The following is a 13,208-nucleotide window of genomic DNA, read 5'->3' as shown; positions in this document are numbered from 1 at the left end:
TCCAGGTTGCTCACTAGGAACATTTTCTTTGTTAGTATTGGGGTGCCAGCATGTTACCTTTGGTGAAAGTCAACTAAAAGGAAGGGGATTCATGTGTTGTAAATACATATGTGTTGGATATTGCTTATTCTATCTGATCTCTGACTCATTTTTCAGCATTACAAATTCATATGTACTGAAACCTTCCAATTTCCTGAATTTTTTCCTCCACTGGAAAAAAGGTCCCTATTTTTTTATCATATTGGCAATAGCAATAGGACTTATACTTATTATTTTATTTATTTTATTTATTAAATTTGTTAGCCGCTCCCTCTCCACAAGGGACTCGGGGCGGCGTACAATAAATAAAAACACATATTATAAAATTACACATGGTACGGAGGAGGTATAAAACACAATACAATCATTATAATAACATAGAAATATTAAAATAAGTTAAGTTAAGTTAAGTTAAAATTAAAACCCCAATGGAGATTACAAGTTTAAAAATTTGCCAGGAGGAATAAAACGGAGCTATGGTAGAGCCAGGCCTGCTAGTTGAAAAAGGTGGGTCTTGAGTTTTGAACGGAAGGAGCGGAGGTCGGTGGTAATCCTAATATCCGGGGGGAGGTCATTCCAGAGGGCTGGGCCCATCACAGAGAAGGCCCTACTCCTGGGCGCCGCCCTTTGGCACTGCTTAGTGGACGGCACCCGGAGAAGTCCCTCTCTGTGAGAACGAATTGGTCGTAGGGATGTATGGGGCAGGATGCGATCCCGATATATTATATATCGCTTCCCAGTGCTTTACGGTCCTCTCTAAGCAGTTTACACAATCAGCATATTGTCCTTAATAATCTGGATCCTCATTTTACCCACCTCGGAAGGATGGAAGGCTGAATCAACCTTAAGCCAGCCAGGATTGAACTGCTGGCAGTCAGCAGAATTAGCCAGCAATACTGCATTCTAACCATTGTGTCAAGCTGTTTTAGAATTATTTTCAGTAGTATTTTTGAACCTGATAATTAAGACAAAGCAATGAATGAGTTCAGCTATTGTTGTTATTCTCACTCTCCATTTTCGTAGCTCCTGGTGCGAAAAGTTCTCAGGACGTCAAACAACAACAACAACCAAAAAGTAAACAAACATTTTATTTCTAGTCATGACCTAGTCTGACTGCAATTAAAAAGAACAACTAACAATGAACATGACACAAGAGAGTTAAATCAGTAAATCCCATGGTTTACAATCCTAAATCTCTAAACTGGTTAGCCCTGCCATTTTCACTTTGTTGCTAACAAAGCTGCTCTGCCATTTTCACTTTACTGACTGTCGTTCTGCACAACCAACCGTAGAACATAGAACATAGATTTACAGGGGCAGCTTTGTTAAACAAATAAGTTTTCAACTTTTTTTAAAAAAAAAACCTAAATTTTGTGGAAGAATTTTTTTTTTTTACATAATAGCAATACAGGAAAGTATAAGTAGAAAAAAACGATCAGTAAATAAGAAAGAAAAAGAGGGGGAAAGCAGAAAAGGAAGGGGAAAATGATTGGCACAGTATGGTGGCAAACACAGTGAGAGCAGACCTGTCACACTACAGAAGCCCATCCATGCCTTTTGTTTGCTACTAGAGACTCCAGCCAATTTTACAAGTTGACAATATGACGCGGTTCCACATGAAGCAAACATTTGCAGTGCTTGTTTTCCTCCCATGTCATAAGCAGCCTTATGGACATAGGTTTGCCCATTAAAGCACTTAAGAGATTAAGCAGATTTTTAAAGGGGAGCTGGTTTGCCTTTCTCATTCTAAACCCCAGGCTGTCAGCCAGATCATAAATGTCAAATGTATAAGAAAGCCCCATGTTCCTTTGTGGGGGCAAGGGGAAAAAAAAGACTTGTAGACAGCAAAATCTCTTGCTTTAAAATATTTCACGTATTACTCCAAAACCATTACTACTGTCACACACTGAAAGTACGTAGGAGTTTGGATGAATAGGTCTCCATCTAGAAAACAGTTCTGAGTTAGCAATAATTCTAGTTAGCTGCTACTCCTCTACTACAGGAAAAATGGGCAACTTATGGCAGGCAATGAGTAGTTTTTCTTCCTCTTTCGAAACACCAGGATGGGGGTCATTCAAGAAAGCCAATGTTGGGGGGGGGATTTAGAAGTTCAAAGAAAGCCCTTTTTCATACAATAGCAATAGCACTTAGACTTATATACCACTTCATAGTGCTTTTATAGCCCTCTCCAAGCAGTTTACAGAGTCAGCACATTGCCCCCAACAATCTGGGTCCTCATTTTACCACCCTGGAAGGATGGAAGGCTGAGTCAACCTTGAGCCTCGTGAGATTTGAACTGCCAAATTGCAGTCAGCCAGCAGTCAGCAGAAGCAGCCTGTAGTACTGCACTCTAACTACTGCGTCACCTCGGCTCAGTAATGCATAATTAACTTTTGGAATTCATTACCAGAAAAGTTGGTGATGGTTACTGACCTGGATGGGAAAAAGGAAGAGTGGGTGGTTCTTAAATACGATAAAGGAAGGATAGATGGATGGATGGACAGCTAGACAGGCAGACAGGCAGATAGACAGATAGAAGATGGATGGATTGGATAAATTGATGGAGGGCAAGTATATTGAAGACTAGTAATCTTGAAAATTCAGTGTAATTTCCCGATTAAGAACAGTAAAAATAACTTGAAGGTGTGGGAGAAGATTATGTCTCTGTCTCTTGTTTGTGAGCTCTCCAAAGATATTTCATTGGTTCCTGTGAAAAAAACATGCAGTATTAAGATGGACCTTGGCCCAGGAAGGCTATTCTTATGAGGTCTCAGAGCATTATTTTTCATCCTCCATAGATTCATTCATTCATTCATTCATTCACTCATTTACTCACTCATTCATTCATTTTCTATAGCTTCCCATCTCCATCGAATTGACTCTGGACATCAAATGGTATTAAAATAATTAAAACCATAAACCCTCCTAAATAATTATAAATTATGCAACTGAAAATTATCACAATGATTACATACAAATTAGCAGGGCAAATAGGTAATGAGGCTCCTGATACTTTCAGGCACTCTGCCTCAAATTCAGACTCATTGCACCCAAAACTCAGAGGCATAGACCCACTTTTAAAACCAGGTCAATTGTTGTTCCAACTATTTTTGATCTGATAAGGCATCATGTTGTCAGGTTTGTCCATCAGGAAGAGTTTCTTAAGTTCTTGTTATGCTTATGTTTGCGTTTGTGATAGTATGTAGCAATCTTCTTTTCTGTCAACCACTTCTTCCATTATTTTCAATTTTTCCAAAGCATCAAGGTCTTCAGTAATAACTCTGGCATTATGTCTCCAAACTATTGAAGTTACAGCTTCACTATTACTATCACCAGTGAGCAGTTGAATTTTATTGTATCTAGCATTGGACATTTTTTTCATGCAGTCTAGAGTATTCTCAACATTTTTCTCCAGTACCAGAATTTAGAGTCATTTCTTCATTCAGAATTTCTGATCGTCTAACTTTCAAATCATGTATTATGATTTGGAAAATCATACTCTTGTTGACAATGTGATGACTGTAAACTTTAATATTTTACCTAAGCTTATTATAGCCTTACGCAGAAGCAGAAGACATCTCTTTATTTCATGGCCATAGTCATAATCTCTCTGGGATTTTTTTTAACCTAAGAAGACAACTCTGTTGCCCCTCTGGCTTATTCTCCACCTTTCTGTATTGTTTTGCTAATTTAATCTTAATTTTTGTTTTAATACAGAGCAGGAGACCTACTTTTGGCATTTTTCCTCTTTACTTTCAGCAAAATATCCCATAGGTTTTTTTTTTTAAGTCAACCCTCTCTAGAAAAAACATAGGCAATTTCACACGGACAAAAACACATACAATTATTCTTGCCCATTGCAACTTCTAAAATCTTATATGTAACAATTAGATACCAAAAGGTGCCTGTTTTTATGGCAAAATAAGAGAGCAATATTTTGTCAATTTCTCCTCCTTCTTTTGACTGAGATACGAACTAGTTCTTGTGGATTGAAGTGGCAACTGAAGTTGTTGATAGATGTGAACTGACTGTACCTAGATTGTTTAATTAAATTAAATTTGAGTAATTTAATTTATCTCTCTGATATGCTTTCCACAAGAGCCTATATCTGCAGTATATGGTAACCATCACTTGGAACTGCAGATATCAATGGAACTGCATCTACATGGGAAAAATATGCAGTGGAGTACCCCAAGGCTCTGTTTTGGGCCCAGTACTCTTCAACATCTTCATCAATGATTTGGATGAGGGAATAAATGGGGAACTCATCAAATTTGCAGATGACACCAAGCTGGCAGGAATAGCCAACACTCCAGAAGATACAGAAGGACCTTGACAAACCTGAACATTGGGCACTATCTAATAAAATGAAATTCAATGGTGAAAAAAGTAAGTGTCTACATTTAGGCAAGAAAAACAAAATGCACAGGTACAGTATAGGTGGTACCTTGCTCAATAGTAGTAACTGTGAGAGGGATCTTGGAGTCCTAGTGGATTCTAAATATGAGCCAGCAGTGTGCAGCAGCTGCCAAAAAAGCCAACACAGTTCGAGGCACATAAACAGAGGGATAGAATCAAGATCATGTGAAGTGTTAATACCACTTTATAATGCCTTGGTAAGGCCACACTTGGAAAACTGCATTCAGTTTTGGTTGCCACGATATAGAAAATATGTGGAGACTCTAGAAAGAGTGCAGAGAAGAGCAGCAAAGATTATTAAGGGACTGGAGACTAAAACATATGAGGAACAGTTGCAGGAACTGGGTATGTCTAGTTTAACGAAAAAAAGGACTAGGGGAGACATGATAGGAGTGTTTCAATATCTCAGGGGCTGCCACAGAGAAGACGGGGTCACGCTATTCTCCAAAACACTTGAAGGCAGGACAAGAAGCAATGAGTGGAAACTAATCAAGGAGAGAAGCAACCTAGAACTGAGGAGACATTTCCTGACAGTTAGAACAATTAATCAGTGGAACAGCTTGCCTCCAGAAGTTTTGAATGCCCCAACACTGGAAGCCTTTAAGAAGATGTTGGATAGCCATTTGTCTGTAACGGTATAGGGTTTCCTGCCTAGGCAGGGGGTTGGACTAGAAGACCTCCAAGGTCCCTTCCAACTCTGCTATTGTATTGTATTGTATTGTATTGTATTGTATTGTATTGTATTGTATTGTATTGTATTGTATTGTATTGTATATGATGCTACAGTTTTCTCACGATGATGGGAAGCATGGGGCTAAACTAGTAAAAAGATACATCTAGAGCAAATGGCCTGGAGAACCATTTGCAGGGCTGCTTTGAGAAGTATTCTAGACATCCGATAGTCCAAGTCTTTTGGATTTTCTCTAAATTGGACTACAGTTGTGCAGATTTTATGACATTTAGTAAGGCATAGCCTGGATGTGTTACCTAAGCATAAAATGAGATTGTTAGTTCTGAGAAAATGGACAGAGTTCTTGGAATGGTCAGCTGACCACCTCTATATTAAACCCAACCCCCTCCTAGTTGGTTGAAGAACATATAAGTTGAGTGAGTAAATGAATAAATAAATATTCTAATTTATTTGAACACCATTCTTCCTATTGACAACTTGTATACTGAAGCGTTTGGCTTAAAGTTGACCATATGCCCAAGGCTTCAACAATTCAACAGGCCTGTAATTTAGTGGCTGCATAGATTTTAAGCTTTTTTTAAGCTAAAAATGTGAGGAAGCCCTTCCCAGCAGTCCCCTTTCAATTGGCCTCACAGCCTGAAATATTATGTTTTTCTGCTTTGCTTCACACAGAGAGAATAAATTCACTCTGGAGATAGAGAAGATAGCAAGTTGGCTTTTTAAAAGAGTCCATGAATAATCACTGAAAAGATGAAGATGAACCACATCCTTATGACTAAATAATTCTGGCACAATTGAAAATATTAGTATTAATGGTTGCTTTCAGAACCAAAACTAGCTTGAGCCAAGATATTTGTGGGATTGCCTTGTCAAATATCAACCGATGTGTTTTTTAAATTTGAAGAAGGCATTTAACGCACCATGTCCTCCTTTAAGGCATATCAACTTCTGCCTTCTTCAGTTATCTTCAAGGCAGTCTTAAAGAGCCATCTTTCCAGCCAGATCTTAATATTATTTAGTAATTATGAATTGCTTTAATATCTAATTTATGTTGTTTTGATGTATTTAAATTATGGACATTCTACTGTAAATGATCTTGTGTAGTATTATTAATACTGACAAGAGGCAAGATATTCTCAAAAGTTACATCATATTAGGGAACATCGTCTCTCATGAAGACTGGGTAGTGTCCTGAATATTTTGGATTTCAGGCAATTTTTTGTTTTGTGCCAAAAATATATACATGTCATCCAAAGCTATCATGCTGGTCTATGATCATAATAAAGATTCAGTTGGTAGACCAATAGATAGATAAAGCTACATTTGATCTGTGATCTTAGTCTCTGCATTTCACATTGCTTCTATTGAATCTATTGCTTCATAGCATGTTGTAGTTTTGTTTTATAGTTTTGCTGCTCCTTTTGCAAGTGGGTGTTTTGTTCATTTGTATTCTTTCTAACCCCACAGAAAATTGGAAATAAATCAAATAAAAGCATTCGGAGCTCTGTCTTGTCTGTCAGCAGGATAACTTGATGAGAACTGAACAGCACAATAAGGTAATCTGATGTGGGTTGAAAATATGAGTTTCAAAATGGGAGGGATGCAATTTGGGACTATGAAGAAAATATTCTAGAAAAAAACCCTCTGCATTCCTTTGGGTGAGACAGTAGGGGAGAGTTGGGAACTGCTCTGTTCTTAAGCCCCTTCCCTCCTAGATCTAAATCTAGAAAGAAGCTGTTTTTCAGGGGTTGGGAAAAATTCCAGAAGCCATGATCTACATACCTTCCTTCCCTTGATGTAATTAATATTATTTGTCTCATGAAATGAAATGAATAGTCTCTGCTTCCATATTGAAGAGGAGATATGAGACTTACATCTCCTAACAAATAGACTGACATATCAACTTAAATGCCTTCCTGCTTTGGTCATCAACCAACAGTAACATTTAGACCAGGCATGTCCAAAGTGCGGCCCGGGGGCCAAATGCGGCCCTTTTTCAAATTTCAAGCGGCCCGCAGCCTCTTCTCTCCACTGGAGTTATTTGTTTAGTCTTTCATAAAATACCGTATTTTTCGAAGTATAAATATGCATCTTTTTCCCCTCAAAAAATCTGGGTGCACCTTATACACTGAATACAGCATTTTTTGCCTCCCAAAACTCTGCCCCCTTCACCAAAATGGCTGTGCATAGCCTTTAGGAGGTTTTCAGAGTGCTCCTGAGGACTGTGGAGGGCATAAATGAGCAAAAAACGGCCCATTTTTTGCTCAACTTTGCCCCCCCCAAGCCCCCAGGAGCACTCTAGAAGCCTCTTAAGGGCTATCCATGCCCTTTAAAAAAAAGGCCCGTTTTCACAAAAAATGGGCCGTTTTGGGGAGAGTGCAAAAACTTTTTTTTAATTTGCCTCTTCAAAATCTTGGTGCGTCTTATACTCCGAAAAATATGGTAGTTAATTCGCATTTAATGTTAAGGGTTCAAAGAATGTCAGGCTGAATGATCAGCCCCACACATTTTCACATCACCAAATCTGGCCCTCCTTGCAAAAAGTTTGGACACCCCTGATTTAGACCTTAGCCATTCTGAGATCTCTCAACCTCAAGTTGCAGAATTCCCCAGCTACTGATCTATGCACTACAGCTTTAGCTTTAGTTATTTCTTAAATCTGTTTTCCAACTTTGGGTTATTTGCGAGAGATCTCTGGTTGCCCCTGGATATGAATCCCAGCCTCCTGATTGACCCACTGACCATTGAAACCTTATGCATTATGCTGAGTCTTGGATGCTTTGGGGGTGATAAGCCTTGTCCTATCCAGAAAGCAAAATAACAGTAAAACAATATGATTGCTTCATAGGAATATAAACAGTTGTTAATTCCCCTATTCCTTGTTCAGGGCTTAATCTTTAAATAAAATATAATAGCTTGTGTAAAGTGGCAATTTAAATCTCATCTTTCTGCCTATATGTGTAAGGTAAGGTAAAGGTAAAGTTCCCCTCACACATATGTGCTGGTTGTTCCTGACTCTAGGGGGCAGTGCTCATCTCCATTTCAAAGCCGAAGACCCAGGACGTCTCCATGGTCATGTGGCCGGCATGACTAAATGCCGAAGGCACATGGAATGCTGTTACCTTCCCACCAAATGTGGTTCCTATTTTTCTACTTGCATTTTTACATGCTTTCAAACTGCTAGGTTGGCAGAAGCTGGGACAAGTAACAGGAGCTCACCCCGTTTTGCGGCACTAGGGAGTCCAACTGCCAAACTGCCAACCATGCTGATCGACAAGCTCAGCATCTTAGCCATTGAGTCACCACATCCCTGCCTATGTGTAGTATGCACCATTTTATAACTCTCATGTTGCCTCATTTTGTTGATTGTGAGATTCATGATGCCTACTTCTGGAATACAAGATTCTACTCTGGTCTGATCAAGCCAATTGAATTGCTTCCTTGTAACAACTGAGACAGTTAAGCCTCTTTTTAAAAGGATCCCATTCATGCAAAGGAATCCACTTCTATTCAAATGAATACAATTAGAAACTCCATTGTAGATTTCTCCATTCATTGCAATATGTTGAAAAGGGAGCTGGTCTAGAAGACTCTGGATCTCTATAGGTATAATGCTGAAATAGGACAATTTTCTCTCTCCCTTTCTGATGCTTTTTGAGAGGAGCCTTATGCAACTGGAAGAACCATCTGCTTTCCGAGTTGTACTCAGTCGGCAGGGTTCCTGATTCACTCCGACAGAAACAGCGGTAGGGAACTTTTCATCTCTACAGCCTGAGAATGTCAAAACTGGTTCTACAAAGCAGACTAAGCATCTCCCACAACAGGACAATTGCCAACATGGATTCCCAACTGGGATTAGTTCAGTGCTGTAAACCTGGGGTCATTATTAGCTGCAAACAATTCCCTCCCACTAGGCTGCATTCAGAAATAATACAGTCTGGTTAAATCCATCAAGGGAAGAGTGCAAAAAAGTATATACACCAGCACAATTGTTTCTAATAGTTAGCTGTCATTGTGGCATTGCTGATTTGAAGCATACCTTGCCACACCAGATTATTTGATTAATTCTTAATTCACATACTCCCCTCATCCCTGTGTGATTGTCCATGTGCATCTGTATACATTGTAGTGGAGTAATCACTGCTATTCTGTTTTGTGAATTACTGCAAGAGATAGGTCATGTGACCTAAGAGCTTTCAAAGTAAGAACAAACTCTTTCATGGTTTCATTTACTAAAACTGTTGTTTTGTGGAATCTTACAGAACCACTTTATATGTCACTTGGCAGAAAAGCAGGATGACGTGACAAATTTGTTCACTCAGACATCTGAACAGATCCAGTCTGGCAAATTTGTCCACTCAACATGCATCTGTGTTTAGCTCATCATCAGAAGTATACCAGTGGTGGGTTGCAGGTGGTGCACCCCGGTATGGGCATACCGGAGCCTGCTCGTAGCACCGGATACCGTTCCGGTACGGTGCTCCAGAGAGCCCACCCGCCCACCCAAGCTCCTTACCTATCTTTTAAGGCATCTGCGCTTCCGCCCATGTGCATGGCGCATACAACGTCTGGGTGATGCTCCGCAGAGGCTCACGGAGGCGCTAAGATGCATGCGCATGCTGTGCATGCCCATGTGGACACCGCCAGGCCCGTTCCAACCATACCGGTTGGAATGGGATCCGGAACCTACCACTGAAGTATACCTATGTTACATAATGGAAGTAATAAAGACAGAAAAATACTTTAGGTTTCTTCTTCTCCAGCTAGTGTGAATAGAGAAGAATGAAGCTATTACTTAAACTGTATATAAGAAAGCCAGCTGGGGGGGGTTTGGAGCCAGTCACTTTCTGTCAGCCTAGAATGGTAGGTATGCTCACTGACTTATTTATAAAAAACAATAAAGGCGGGATATAAATGAATGAATGAATGACACAGCACCAGTGTCGCAGTATTTGAAAACATACAATTTGCTATTACAGTAGTTGAATATTATTAGAGGTTAGATACTTACTTTTCCCCCTTTGAATCCCTTTCACTGGAGCATGTTTATGCTCCTTCCTGTTTCTGTATTTGGTTTTCATATTTGAGCTTCCAGTCAGCCCTGACTCCTGGTGATTGCAGGAACAAATCCCTGCAGTTTTCTTGGAAAGGTTTTGGAATTGCTTCTTTCCTAGGACTGAGAGGGAGTGACTGGCCCAAGGTCACCAGCTGGCATTATGCCTAAGAGGGACTAGAACTCAAGATTTCCTCCTTTCTACCCTGATGCATTATACCAAACTGCCTCATGGTATTCTATATTTGGCAGCACTTTAAATTTCTGAATGAGCATTCTCCCCCTCCAACAATTCCCTTGGCACTATACTGGTAGTGGTAACCCCTTGGACCAGGGTTGTTATGGTGTTGGGCTAGGAGCAGCAAGATCCAAGATGAAGTCCATCTTCAGCTATCACAAGGAGTTTTGGGGACAGCCCTTCTTGTCAGTCCAGTTCACCTCTCAAAGTTGTAGTTGGATAACGATGGAGGAAGGAGTGTTATACACATTAGCTGCTAAGAAAAAGCAGGACATTAAATCTAACAAATAAATATAGCATCAGAAGAGAATATTTGTGGCTTAGGTTGAACTGAGGGACCCTTGGTGCTCTCTGAGAGACATTCTCTCTATGCACTGATGATGTTACCTAGTTTGGTAATGAAACACTTGCAAGAAAAAAAAACCCAAGTTCATAGCTCAAGAGGCCCACAAGTGTAGCATTCTTTTTAATAGAAGCTCTTCATTCAGTGTGTTAGCATACTGGAATTCTTTTGGAGGTATTCACACATACAAACACACAAAAACACACACATACATGCACACACGTATAGTACCTAGGTTTTCAGCATCAAGGAGATCCAACATAGCAGAATCCCCTTTTCTGATAGGTTCTGTGATGAACAACTTTAGAGAGTATAGAAATGCTACTTTTTCATCCTGATTGCAGCAAGCGTTTATTCACATTCTTGCAAAGGTCACTGAATTCATTTGTTATTGCAATATTTTCTCCTTTAAAGAAATGCATCAGCAATGTTTTTCAAAGTATAGAATACAAATTAAAAATTAATCATTCATGGAATCCGAAGTGGAGTTTACTGGAACTCATCCAGGGTAATAGTTCCAAATTTCAGGCTACATACTAAATTCATAACTTTATTTTCTTCAACATTATTTCATTCTTTCCCAGAAAAAAAGGCCTATGATAAATATATGAATATATTTAACATCTGAAGAAGTCAGGGCTAAGCCACTATTTTATTGTTGAATGTGTCCAGATGCTGATCAGAGGTTGTGCATGTTTAAAGGGGAGCATCTACAGAAGATGCTGCCCTTTAAATTCCAAATCTCAACAAACAAATGCTCTGTCTTATACATTGGCAAAAAAATCTGAACACCAAATACAAACTAGGTGGATATGACCTTATAGATGACCTTCATTCTGTCAGTGACCTTGGAGTACTCATATGAAATGATCTAAGTGCCAGAGATGACTGTAACAGCATTGCCAAAATGCATTAAGAGTTGTTAACCTAATTTTGCAAAGCTTCTTCTCTGGAAATATTGTACTGCAAACTAGGGCATACAAAACCTTTGCTAGACCAATCCTCGAATACAGCTTGTCTGTCTGGAATCTGCACTGTATATCGGACATTAATACAGTTGAGCAAATCCAGGAGTATTTCATGAGAAGAGTCCTCCACTCCTCTACTTGCAACAAAATGCCTTATGCCACCAGGCTCAAAATTTGGGGCTTGGACAACCTAGAACTATGCCACGTACGGTCTGACCTAAGCGTAGACACAAAATTATCTGCTACAACATCCTCCCTGTCAATGACTACTTCAGCTTCAACCACAATAATACACGAGCATACAATAGATACAAAATGGAGATTTTGCAATACCCTTCCCTCAGGATTGGGAGGGAATGGGATTTTGCAATATCCTTCCCCTGCCACGCCCACCAAGCCACACCCACAGAACTGGTAGTAAAAAAAAATGAATTTTACCACTGCTTATATAGTTAAGGTGGATCCAAAATCACAGCCTCCCACTTTCTTAATCACTAGACCAAAGTGGCTCTCTCACATGTCATTGTGCATTTGTTAAGGGTGTCATCCAGCTGTTCATCCAATTCAGTAACAAAAATATCAAAGAGTAGAGAGTCAAAGATTGGACACCGCAACACTTTTTTTCTCTCTGAAGAGAAACCACGAGTGAGATTTCTGAGCTGGTGATGTTTCCTTTTCCATTTCTAGAAGGACAGATGGACAGCATCACCAGAGTCAACAGGATCTTGGCTTTCTGTTTTTTTAAATAGTCAAAATACTGGGTGATACACTTCAAGATGTTTATTGTAGCATCATTTGTCTACACATATATGAACAGAAAGAGATAATTGCTAGTGTATTTCTTGGACGTTTCATGTTCTGAAAATGAATCTGTCATACTCCTGATCTCTGCTCCTGGCAAACAGGCAACAGAGCTCATGAGTTGAGAAGTTCAGCTGGCATACATTTGTTTGAATGTCCTTGTAGTAGTGAATCAGCCCTACCATGATTCTCCTTTATCTTGCAGGGCAGAGTTGCATCCTTTCTGCTTCTGACTTCCATTCTGCACTGTACTTTCCTATTCCCCTGAAGGATCAGGTAAATTCTCTCTAAATCTGAGCTCCATTCCTTCTTTAGCACACCTGCACATTAGAGATCAGAAAAGGTTTGCCATTGCTTTTAAGGGGATGCTTACCTTCTAGGGATGTGGTGGCTCAGTGGCTAAGATGCTGAGCTTGTCAATCAGAAAGGTCGGCAGTTCAGTGATTCGAATCCCTAGTTCCGCTTAATGGAGTGAGCTCCCATTACTTGTCCCAACTTCTGCCAACCTAGCAGTTCAAAAGCATGTACAAATGCAAGTAGAAAAATAGAGATCACATTTGGTGGGAAGGTAACAGCGTTCTGTGTGCATTTGGCATTTAGTCATGCCAGCCACATGACCACAGAGACGTCTTTGGACAGCGCTGGTTCTTCGGCTT

The sequence above is a fragment of the Natrix helvetica genome (assembly GCF_964273705.1).
Source record: "Natrix helvetica genome assembly, chromosome: 1".
Classification (NCBI taxonomy): Eukaryota; Metazoa; Chordata; class Lepidosauria; order Squamata; family Natricidae; genus Natrix; species Natrix helvetica.
This window is presented reverse-complemented; position numbering follows the sequence as displayed.